At 43.9% G+C, this 12,464-nt stretch overlaps 1 long non-coding RNA gene across 2 annotated transcripts in view; it reads left to right on the plus strand.

Moving 5' to 3' along the window:
• Positions 1 to 12,464, plus strand: part of LOC108521722 (uncharacterized) — a 35,484-nt gene that overhangs the window by 5,135 nt on the left and 17,885 nt on the right. For both annotated transcript variants that reach the window (XR_001883256.1, XR_001883255.1), the window contains exons 2-3: positions 7,267 to 7,502; positions 8,885 to 9,068. This is a non-coding gene — a long non-coding RNA (uncharacterized LOC108521722). The remainder of the gene's footprint in view (positions 1 to 7,266; positions 7,503 to 8,884; positions 9,069 to 12,464) is intronic.

The raw sequence follows: 12,464 nt of genomic DNA on the forward strand, positions 1-12,464 counted from the left end.
ACTACTTGCTAGCAGCTGAAAGAGAGGTCTATAAGAAATTTAACCTTATTAATTACTGTCTACACATAGATAATCAAAGGCAAGTAGTTAAAGACATAGTCACATGTGCCCGTATAAGTGTAGCATGAATTCGACCCTGAAGCCATGTTTAAAAATTATTTCCCAGCACCATGAAGATTTAAAACTCTTATAATAAAAGCTATAATTGTAATAAAAATCTGCTTACTGCTGTCTTGCTTGCTCCCTGTACTTCTTCAAATGATAAAAAAGCTTCATCGCTACCTTAGTTCACCAAAATGCTTCAGCACAAGTGTACTATGTGAATCACTATCAGTCTATTACACAAAAGACATAAGTAGCAAAATAAGAGTGAGAACTCCCACTAATAAAAAGTGAGAGTCTCAAAAGGGGGGAAATGAGGAAAGAGAGAGACCCCCTCATATTGTTTTATACTCAGTAACTGTTTTAAGAAAAAACAATGAAGTAAAACCAAAGACAAGCAGCCCAGCGCCAGGCCCGGAACCAGGCCTGGGTCTGCCTGGCCTAAACCCAGTAGCTAAAAATCAACTCATGACTTAGAAACCGATGTTCCTGACATTGTATAGAAGAACATTGTGAAACTCTCTGCCCTGTTGTGTTTCACTCTGACCACCAGTGCATGTAGACCCTGTCACATACCCCCTGCTTGCTCAAATCAATCAATCAATTTCAACCCTTTCATGTGAAATCTTTAGTGTTGTGAGCCCTTAAAAGGGACAGACGTTGTGCACTTGGGGAGCTCGGATTTTAAGGCAGTAGCATGCCGATGCTCCCAGCTGAATAAAGCCCTTCCTTCTACAACTCAGTGTCTGAGAGGTTTTGTGTGCAGCTCGTCATGCTACAAGGGCAAGGGCTGTGGATCAGAGGACTTCCCACTCATCTGGCCACTGGACTCTGCCCTGAGGAAGTGAAGTCTCCATCATTCCCCTCTCCTTCCCTTCTGTGAAATGCTGGTTCTCTAACCTTGAGGCCTCATGCCCTTGGAAGGAGTAAGCAGCCCGCATTGTGAGGCTCCAGAAAAAGCCACCCTCTGACTCTTGGCAAGAGTGACTCTGAGGAAGCTGATGCCTCAGCTGCTGAACAACCCATCAGTGTCTCTGTGCCACAGCGGGGTCAACCCTGCCCTGCAGTGGAAATCCCAGACACACCCTTAACTCAGCTCTCCTCTCTCCTACCCGTCTGCCCACCATCTCCAAACTGGTTTGCCTTTGATCTCAGCATTAAAAACTCAGGCTCATTATAAACCTGTTGGTACTCTAATGACAAGAATGCAGACAACAGTAATTAATGATGAACATTAAATGGCCCAGCCTAGCTGCTCAGCAGAAACTGGAAGGATAGTCATAGTGAGTCACCATCTCCAGCAACAGGAGTGTGCTGCAGGCTATCTGGGATGTGGCTTTGTTATGCCCAAGGTCTTTTCTTTGTAGCACAACACCTCAGTGAGGGCCACTTTAACAGAACTGTGAAGCCTTCTACCTGCCTCAAGTTTACCCTTTAAACAATTTCCAAGGATTCCACCAAGCTCTTGCTCCTATTTCAGGGGCCTGGTGAGACACAGACGTCTTCCCTCTTTTCCTCTCCAATTTCAAAAACAAACTCTGATATCAGACATTTACACCTTAGTGAGAATTAAAAAAAGAAAAACAACAACTTACTTAAAGTCTAATGCGTGATAACTGAGGCACGAGAATAGGGCCTGGAGGTAGGGAACATAAAGCCCATCCACACCTTTAGTTCCTAGAACTAAATCAAATGAAAGCACTTCAGCAATGACAGGAATGTGAACAGCTTTGTAAATTCACTTCCTCCTCTCCATTCACACCATTTACAGTTTGTAACTTCACATTCATCCTCTCTATCTACATAGACTAACAACAAGTAACAGCCTCTCCATTTACAATAGGGCACATTCTGAGTAAATGACTCTGTGACTTCACTTCATTCTCTTCATTTACATAGAATATTCACCAAGTAGCCGGGTTGGTGGCTCAAGCCAGTAATCCCAGCACTTCGGGAGGCCGAGGCAGGCAGATCACCTGAGGTCAGGAGTTCAAGACCAGCCTGGCCAACCTGGTGAAACCCTGTCTCTACTAAAAATACAAAAATTAGCCAAGCATGGTGACACCTGCCTGTAGTCCCAGTTACTCTGGAGGCTGAGACACAAGAACTGCTTGAACATGGGAGGTAGAGGTTGCAGTGAGCTAAGATCATGCCACTGCACTCTAACTGGGGAGACAGAAAAGACTCTGTCTCAAGAAAAAAAAAAAATTTGCTGAGTAACCAACCAGAAACCTCTAGAGTATTGAAACTCAGAAAATTCTGTAACTGGGCTCTTGAGCCTCTCCGCTTGAGCCCGCTCCCACACTGTGGAGTGTACTTTCGTTCTCAATAAATCCCTAATTTTGCTTTCCTTGCTTTGTTTGTGCATTTTGTCCAAATCAATTCTTTGAGATGTCAAGAACCTGGACACCTTCTACTGGGAACAGTAACCACACAACCAATTTCTAGGTACCCAGGAGTGAATTAAAGCAATCACTCCCCATGTCAGCATTGAGGAGAAAGGCAGGACATTGCAAAGCCACTTTTAAACGTCATGCTGGGTAATAGTCGCACAATTCATGTTCTGAAAAATACAAAGCATCAGTTTCACTGACACACTAGGCTGGGTATGGTTGGTTTCTGTCTTTAGCTGTACTACTGAACCAATGTGCTTTTAATAGGAAGGCTGCACCCTTGTCTAATTTTTTTTTTTTTTTTTTGCACAATAACTTGCTTTTCTGTGCTCTGTGTACTCTCTCCTAGGGGCCCTGTGAGCTTTTATGTTTACACTGGCAAGAAATATTGAAAGCAAAGAGTTTCTTTCTGTCTTTTTTAAAATAACCAAGTACAGCACTATTCCCAATGGTCCCAATCTAAGTTGCTTTCAGTCACGAGGAAAGAGATTAGGCAGCCCTAGCAACTTTGCAGCGCTTTACTCTGAAGCATGAACCAAGCCAAGGTCAAGCTCACAGGCGGCATCTTTCATTACTCTGGGGGCAAAGCTCCAGTCAGACCCATCAGAGTGGAGGCTTCTGGTCTCCAGCAAGTCATTATGTACTTAGGATTATCATTAATTTTCTCTCCCTGAAGTGCTTCTGATGAATGTGAGAGCTAAAGCCGACTATGCATTTGCTGATAAAAGGTTCTATGTTCAATTTTCTAAAAGTGCCCTTAGAGAATCCCCAATTTCCTCCCTCTTCCTAAGAAGAAGCTGAGTTTGTGCTGCCTTCACAAAGGGAGAACTGAATCATCTTGGTGTAAAAGCTTCCTGAAGGTTGGAAGGAGAGGCGCCTGGGACATTCAGAAGACTTGGAACCTTCTGGGACCTGGCAGTGTAGATAGAGCTGTTATTATTTATTGGAGACTTAAGAACTGTACACCAATGTCTACATGGCTCCTGTTCCTCCATCCCATTTTCCATTTGCAAGGCTTCAGTCTCCTTCCTGGGAATCTTAAACAAGCTCCTACAAGTCCTGTTGAGCCCAGTGCATAAAGCCCATTTAGCTCTCTATGATGGGGTCCACACTGCCCAGGGGGGTCACCTGACTCAATGCATTCTTTTGGCTACATCCTCAGTTGTCACATTTGATTGAGGACATCAGCTGTCTCAGATATGCTAGGGATGGATCTGTGCATTAAAGCAAGCAGCTGGGATGCCTTTTGCTCACTGGGAGGGAAGGACATGGAGGCTCTGAGTAGAAGCGGCTTTGAGTAGACAGTGCATGTGTTCACACCCAGAGCCCTGTAGCATGGTCTTTTATTGAGACATAAAGACTCTGAAGCATTTTTTTGCCAAACTTTAAAGTTTTAATTAGCTATTGTCATGAGCTGGAATGAGCTGTAGACATGTTCAGGGCATTGAAACAATGCCTTCTGTGTGGGGCCCTTTTGGAAGAGAACTCTGGGGCTTAAAGTATAATGGCTTCCTGTGTCCCAGGGCCCCAGTATGTCTTGTGCTTTCACCACTGTCTGGGCCACTCCCAGGTAGCATCCAGGGTGTCTGTTGTGGGGTTTCAGCCACTGCTATGAACATTAGTGCCACGCATTTCCTCCTCATGGCACGAATGAAGGCCGAGCTACATAGGCTAGCATTGTCCAACATCTGCCTAGACGCCTAGCTTATAGCTGCAAAGAGTGCCACAGATGACCAACAGATGCAAGCTCTGCAAAGAGCTCTGTACCTAGACAATGAAGTTCCTGAATCTCCACACATGCTGATAGAGTCCAAATTAATCTATCACACTGTGGATCTAGCAGATCCTTGTCTTTGATTTTGTTTCATCATCCAAGTGAATACAGTAATTGCACTTGGGTGCCAGAGTGTAACAGCTAGTTCTCAGCCCAATAGTCTTGGCATGAAGGACCAAAGTAAGCTTTTTAGGTAAATTGCATGGTAAAGGGAAGGCCTCTGCTCCAGACAGGAGACTTCCATACATTCCTGGGTGCTATGCTGAGTGAGAGTTGCTAAGTAGCTCACATGGGCAGTTTGACTTCAGGAAGAAGTGAGGAGTTTCTTTAGGAGGGCTGGAAGTTTAATAGCTACACACTCTGGACTAGATGAAGCAAAGACAGGCCCTATTCAGCCTCTGACACAAAGGTACTCCCAGATCTTGGTAAGGCACTCTCTGATCTTGAAGCTGAGGTTTTCAACTCTAAGTCTGCAAACAGTTTTCTAGAGAGTTGTTGGATTTTTCAAAGAATCACAAGGATATAGGAATCAAGACAGAGGACCAGCAAGACTTGACCCAGCTACCCCCTAATTTTAACCAGGCCATCTCCAACCTGACCTCTCTTATAGATTGTGACTGAGTGGGATTTATTCTGAATAAAGGATTTTACTGCTTAGAAAGCACTACCATATTATAGCTTGAAACCTGGATTAGACAATCTCAAAGCCATGCCCCATTCTAACAGTCTAAGATTTCAGAGAGTTCTGCAGTTCTAATACTCACAGGTGCCTGCTGGGTGTGGTGGCTCATGCCTGTAATACCAGCACTTTGGGAGGACGAGGTGGGTGGATCACCTCAGGTCTGGAGCTCAAGACAAGCCTGGCCAACATGGTGAAACTCCATCTCTACTAAAAATACAAAAAAATTAGCCGGGCAAGATGGCTGGCGCCTGTAATCCCAGCTACTTGGGAGGGTGAGGCAGGAATATCACTTGAACCCAGGAGACGGAGGTTGCAGTAAGCCAAGATTGTGCACCACTGCACTCCAGCCTGGGCAACTACTGTGAAACTCTGTCTCCTCAAAAAAAAAAAAAAAAAAAAAGTTAGGCCAGACCATTGTGGGAGCAGATCGTAGCAGATCTAAAACACTATAGTCTTAGGGAAGTGAGAAATTTAAGTAGACCCCCTCACCTTGCAGAAACTTTAGTTCCAAGATGGAGAAAAAAGGAGAGATTTTGATGCTATAGTTAAGGAGGTTTTTTTTGGATTCTCATTCAGCGTCCCTCTACCCTTTGCCAGCCTCTAAGACCTGCTAAAGTGACTGTCATGATATTCCAGTAGGTTTGGAATACTCAGAAAGAGGTATGCTGTTGTACAATGTTGGTCAACAGTTTTTTGTTCTGGATGATCTGACAAGTCCATGTAATCTCTTACTAATTCTTTTCCCTAATAGCCTTTACCTCCAGTCCATTCAACTCTTGTCCCTTTACTAACCTGAACAAATCAATAGCTAGTCAAACACCCACAACTTTAAAATTTAACCTCCTAAGGAACAATTTGACCCTGTAGTAATATTTATGACTCAAAAAGCCAGTCTATTTTATTAAAGGATTTGTTCGTTTCAGGAAGCTCTGTCATATGTAACATCAAACAACTGTTTGCTTGGCTTGAAAACAATTTTCAATTAATTCCTTGGACGTTAGGTAGACACAACCTACTTCTGGGAATAGCTGTCAAAAATACTGTGTCATTAAGGGATTGTGTATTCAGTATTGGGTACCAAATATACAGATTTCAGGAACAATAGGAAATCTGATACGCCCTTTGGAAAAAGAACAGGTAGAACTAAATATTTTATCTCTGCTCTTACGTGATTTAGATAGTACTTCTATACTATCGCATATTCAGTTATAAATGCCTCGTGAGATAATGAATCTTTTTCATTATTGTAGTTGTGCTTGAATTCAATACTCAGGGCCAGAAACACGTGACACTTAACACTTGCTTTGAGATAAACCCACTGGGCCGGGCGCGGTGGCTCACACCAGACAATCCAGAACAAAAAATTGTTAACCAACATTGTACAACAGCACATCTCTTTCTGAGTATCTCAAACCTACTGGAATATCATGACACTCACTTTAGCAGGGCTTAGAGGCTGGCAGGGGGTAGACGGATGGTGAATGGGAATAAAAAAAAAACAAAAACAAACAAACAAACAAAAAAAAACTCCTTAACTGTACTATCAAAATCTCCTTTTTTTTCTCCTTCTTGGACTGAAAGTTTCTGCAAGGTGGTGGTTCTGCTGTAATCCCAGCACTCTGAGAGGCTGAGGTGGGTGGATCACCTCAGGTCAGGAGTTTGAGAACAGCCTGGCCAACAAGGTGAAGCCCCGCGTCTACAAAGAAATGCAAAAATTAGCCTGGCGTGGTGGCATGTGCCTGTAATCCCAGCTACTCGGGAGGCTGATGCTGGAGAAGTGCTTGAACCCGGAAGGCAGAGGTTGCAGTGAGCCAAGCTCGAGCCATTGCATTCCAGCCTAGGCAACAAGAGCGAAACACGGCTGCAAAAAAAAAAAAAAAAAAAAAAAAAAAAAAAAAGTTAAACCCATCTTACTGTAGAGGGGAAAGAACTATGAGTCCAGTGACACAGATCCCAATCCCGGATATTACAGCATATCTTCAGAGGGAATTGCTCCATTTCTCTTGGTTAAAAGCCTTGCTCAATTGTAGTTAGGAGCACGAGGGTGGAATCAAACAAAGCTGGGTTTGCACCACTTGTGCAATGAGTGATCCCAAGCAAGATATTTAACCACTTCAAGTCTCAGTTTTATCACCTGTAAAGTGGGCACAATAATTAGATCTATCTCATGACGCTGTTGTGAAGATTAAAGAACATAGAGTGAGTGCTGAGTAAGTGTTCATTATTCTTATTATTGTACCTGATTTCCTATAAAATGATTTTGTATAACACTACTTCTAAGATTATTCTCCATTTTAAAATTCTATGATCCGCAGGTTTGTGGAGATCAGGCTTTCTCCTCTAGAGTTCAAAACATCCAGCTGGTCCTGGGAGCTGTGCTGAGGATAGCCTGTTTCTGTGTCTTCTTGCTGGGGCGACTACAGTGAAGTCGTTAGGAACCTGCCTTCAAACACTCAGAACAGGCTGGCCCAAGGCACCGAGAGGAAGTGGAAATCAAAGTTGACGACTGCGCAACAAGTTTCCGGCTGGTTGGAGATGCACATGCACAGAGGTGGTCTTGAGCGATGCCTTAGAGTGTCTGCAATTAAATTGGGCGCAAGAGAGTGCTGGTGTGCTGCTACTCACAGCGTGGACTGTGCACCAGAGCATCAGCACCACCTAGGAGTTGGTTGCAAATTTAGTATCTCAGGCCTTGCCCCAGATCAAATGAATCAGAATGTGCATTTTAAAAGGATGTGTGCTTTTTAAAAGGATGGAACGTTGTGTCCTTCCAAAATTTCTGCGTTGAAACCCTACCACCCAATATGATGGTATTAGGAGGTGGGGACCTTTGGAGGTAATTAGGATTCAATGGGGTCATAAGGATTGAATAGAATTAGTGCTTTTATAAAGGTCATGAGAGAGCTGGTCTCCCCTCTCTGTTCCCCACCATGTGAGGGTACGAGAAGTCAGCAGTGTGTAACCCAGAAGGAGATCCTCACCAGATCCCAGTCGTGCTGCCATCCTGATTGAGACTCCAGCCTCTAGAACTATGAGAAAGACATTTCTGGTGTTTACAAGGCACCCAGTTGATGGCATTTTGTTATATCAGCCCAAAAAAACTAAGACAGGACTTCGCAGTGTTTTTTTTTTTCTTTTTTTTTCTTTTCTTTTTTTTTTTTTTTGAGGCGGAGTCTCACTCTGCCACCCTGGCTGGAGGTGTAGTGGCACCATCTTGGCTCACTGCAAGCTCCGCCTCCCAGGTTCACACCATTCTCCTGCCTCAGCCTCCCCAGTAGCTGAGACTACAGGCACCCGCCATCACGCCTGGCTAATTTTTTGTTTTTTTTTTTTTTTTTAGTAGAGACGGGGTTTCACCTTGTTAGCCAGGACGGTCTCGATCTCCTGACCTCGTGATCCACCCGCTTCGGCCTCCCAAAGTGCTGGGATTACAGGCGTGAGCCACTGCACCCGGCCTGGTTTGTTGATATACTATTTCATTCCACTGAAAGTAATGGCAAAAACTGCAATTACTTTTGCACCAACCTAATATCCATGGCTGGATGAGAGGCATTATAGTACGGAGTGGACACAGGAAGCTTGCCCTACCATTTAAATCAATCTTCTTGAGGCAGAGACACTTATATTGAAAGAGGAAAAAAAAAAAAGTCAAGTAGAAAACATATTTCAAGTAATAAGCATTAAGCCAAAAAACTTAAACAGAGAAAACTATGTTGGGTTTTGTTTTCCCAAAAAACAAAATTTGAAAGGTATCTTCTAAGTGTTTTTCCTATGCAGTGCAATAAACCACCCCTACTAGTGGATGTTGCAGAATGCAACCAGTATCAGATTGTCTGTGATTCTATAAAGGGATGGAGATGCCCGGCAGGGAAAACTTAAATGCAATTCTGTTCAATGAGCCCACAACTGAGTCTCTGCTTTCTTTCTATAAAGGTGCCTTCTGGAGGACATCAGCAGTCAGATTCTCGTCATCAGCAGTTAACAACCTTTAGTGCCAGGATGATTTGATGGAACCCATCCAGAGCTTGTCAAGAGGAAACATGAGTTTTGCCTTCTCTGTCTTGCCACGTATCTCACCAGTGCTCTTTTGCTCATGACAGCCTCACCTATCTTACGGGTAAGGAAACTAAGTTTAGGAAACTCTCCCCATGTGACAACTCCTGTGGTTCCAGAACTTGGACTTGAATGAGGGTCTCTGTTTCTGCAAAGCCTGAAGTCTTGCTTCTCTTCTGTATTGCCTCTCACATCGTTTGTTCATTTGGGGTTAGACAAGGTGGCCGTCCTCAAAAAGCTTAAAATTCTTGTTCCAATCGTTGTTCCAATTTCAATAGAGTAGACATTTGTTTCACCTCCCCACTTTCAGCATAATCCTGTAACCCACATGTAAAGACGTGAAATAACCAAACCACAGGGCCCTGAAAAAAGTTTTATTGAGCTTCGGCTCAGAGACACGGAGTTCCTTTGAGGTAGAGATGCTTATATTAAGACAGAAAAACAGTCCCATAGGAAATATTTTCTGAGCAAAGGGAAAGCACAGAGTCAAAAACTTAAAACCATTGAGATCTGAAAAGATCGTCCCATCCAAAGAGCCCAGGACAAGTTCACTTTCTTTTACGGGTGTCCGTAATAAGGAGCACGCCCTTCAGAGGTTTCTGGGTTGCATCAATTTGTACATCAGTCAGGAGCACAGAGTCTCAAGTTAAATGAACCTTTCAAGGCCTTGCTCCTTAAAGTATAGCTTCCCCATGTAGCATCACCCAGGGACTTTTAAGAAATGCAGATTCTCAACCGCACCCCAGAACCACTGAATCTGAACCTGAATTCTAACAAGGCCCTTAGTTACCATGAGCTATGATCGTGCCACTGTATTGCAGCCTTGGCAACAGAGTGAGATACTGTCTCAAATAATAATTACATACAAAGAACTCTCAGCAAAACACAGCAATAAGATAACAAGGACCTCAGGTTACTCATATACACCTTCAAGTTTCAGAAATTCTGTGTTAAGGCACTGTTATCTATTGGTACCTAATGCTGGTTGATCCTGGTGATACTTGGAATCATTGTCCTAGCATCTGATAAGCAGTATCCTTCAAGCCTTAATTCCTGAGTGGGGGTTATTCCTACTTGAGTGAGCCATTTAGTGGGTGAGTGGCTAAAAAAATAATCTGGCTACTGCATTTAGTTTATGTCATATATGATGCCAATTTTGGAAGATCTAAAATATAACAATTGACCTCATAAACTGCAAATTACATTGAAAATGGAATCTGTGATGGACATTGGGGATTCACTGGGTGTTGCAGGGCATGGAAGTCATCTTAGGAACATCAGCTCTGTTTGTACAGAAGATGTGAGAAGCGCCAACCAGGAGAACATCCCAGCTGCTGGAATGCCCAGGCAGAGACAGCTTAGTGCCTTGCTGTGAAAGAGCCTGTGGGTGGGTGGTGGGTGCCTGGGGTGGAGGCCAGTATTCGCAGCCTGCCAGTAGGAAAGGATGAGGGCATTCTTCACACTGAAAGGGCTGGTTTCTCTGGTTAGATTGGCTGGGATTGCTGATCACTAGGAATTTAACCTATTTAAGGCTAAGCCTCTGAATGGGAATTCCTTTACAATCAAATTCTGCCTGCAGACTGGGGGTGGCGGTAGGATGGGGAAGAAGGGGGAGATCCTCCCCTCCTAAACTCTCTTAGCCTTCATTCTGCTGAGACCCCCATCCATCCTGTAGTGCCTTTTGCTATTTTCTCCGCATTTCTGTGGACTTCAAGATTTGGAGATGCCTAGACTTGGCACATCTGACTCAGGATCCTGACACCAGTTTCCTTCTGCTCCATCACCCGGGCTTGCAAAAAATGAATACGAAGGTGTAAATTCTGTGTTCAAAAACCTGGATCAGTTCTTGCCTCCAGTGCTTGTTAGCTGAGAAAGCTACTCACCCTTTCTGTGCCTGAATTCTCCCAACTGGGAATAGAGCTGACCGTAATATAGCCTTGAGAAGTATTCCTACAAGGTTGTTCTGAGGATTGAATGAGTTGGTGTGTGCTACTTTGTTATTATGTGCAATGCATGGGCTAGTACCTGGCACGTGGTAAGGGTGACTATCATTTTTATAACAAATCTCGAACTTTAACTCAGGCACTTTGCTACCCATAGGAAAAAATAGAGTTAGATTCCTCCTAGCCACTAGAAAATTGAGGCTATTGTCCTTTCTGCCCTGGGTCTCAGGATTCTAGGAAGTCCAAGAAGAGAATGGTCCAGTTTTGATGAGTACAGGCCTGGAGTTTGGGGGGTACCTGAGAAACTCTGAGGGTTTAACACAAGTTGACTTCCTGCCCCCATGAGTGAACTCTAGGAGATACACAGTTAGGCTATTTATAAACAAACACAACATTTTCTGGGGAAAGGTTACAGGTTTATTTTAGGTGGGCTCCTGCTTGGCTGGGAAGGCCTGTCCTTGTTATAGCTGCTTGGCTTAGCTCTCTGCAGCCTGGCAATGCGGAGTTCAGCTTGAGGTCAACTTCTGTTGAAATTGGCAATGTGACATAACTCAGGCGGCTGGAGCTTGCGATAACCCCAGGGCTTCCCTTGGAATTTGCTGCTGTCCTGCTCTCCAAACTGGCATTGCAACCTCAGAAGTTTATCCTGGGATTAGACTGGAACAGCAACATGAATGCCACAAAGTTAAAACAAGCAAGATCTTTCAGGAAGAGAGAGCGACTCTAGCTACAGGATAAATCAGCTACCTTAACAGTGGAACATCAGGTACATGCGATGACATTTTCCAAGTCTATACAGATGGGGATGTCTTTGGTATTTTCTGCTTCTTGCTCATTGGACCCTGCTGCTTTGGGTACCATCAGGAGCCAAGACACATTAACCCTTAGCAGATTTAGCAGACTGACTTTTTTGGGGTTTGTTGTTTTGTGATTCTCCTGTTGAGATTTATGTTGCAAACTCAAAAAAACAAAGAAACCCACAATTTTCCGCCTTCGTCAGTCCTTATAATAACTTCACATAATAATAGACAATACTTACAAAAATCTGGCAGAAGTGTCATCTCTCAGAACCCAATCAAAATCTCACATCTACTTTCATAAGGGACAAAGTAATAGTAAAGCCCTTTGCAATAGGAACAAAAATTCAGCAGTTACTATCCTTTGATTCCCAGAAAAGAAAAGAAAAAGCTGGTTGGCCAGGTGCAGTGGCTCACGCCTGTAATCCTAGCACTTTGGGAGATCGAGGAGGGCAGATCACCTGAGGTCAGGAGCTCGAGACCAGCCTGGGCAACATGGCGAAACCTGTCTCTACTAAAAATACAAAAGCTAGCCTAGCATGGTGGCACATGCCTGTAGTCCCAGCTACTTGGGAGGCTGAGGCACGAGAATCGCTTGAACCCAGAATGCAGAGGTTGCAGTGAGCTGAGATTGTACCACTGCACTCCAGCCTGGGTGACAGAACAAGACCCTGTCTCAAAAAACAAGAAAAAAAAGAGCTGGTTTATGCTTTTGGCCCA

Source organism: Rhinopithecus bieti, unplaced genomic scaffold (assembly GCF_001698545.2).
Source record: "Rhinopithecus bieti isolate Rb0 unplaced genomic scaffold, ASM169854v2 scaffold_58095, whole genome shotgun sequence".
In the NCBI taxonomy this organism is placed as follows: domain Eukaryota; kingdom Metazoa; phylum Chordata; class Mammalia; order Primates; family Cercopithecidae; genus Rhinopithecus; species Rhinopithecus bieti.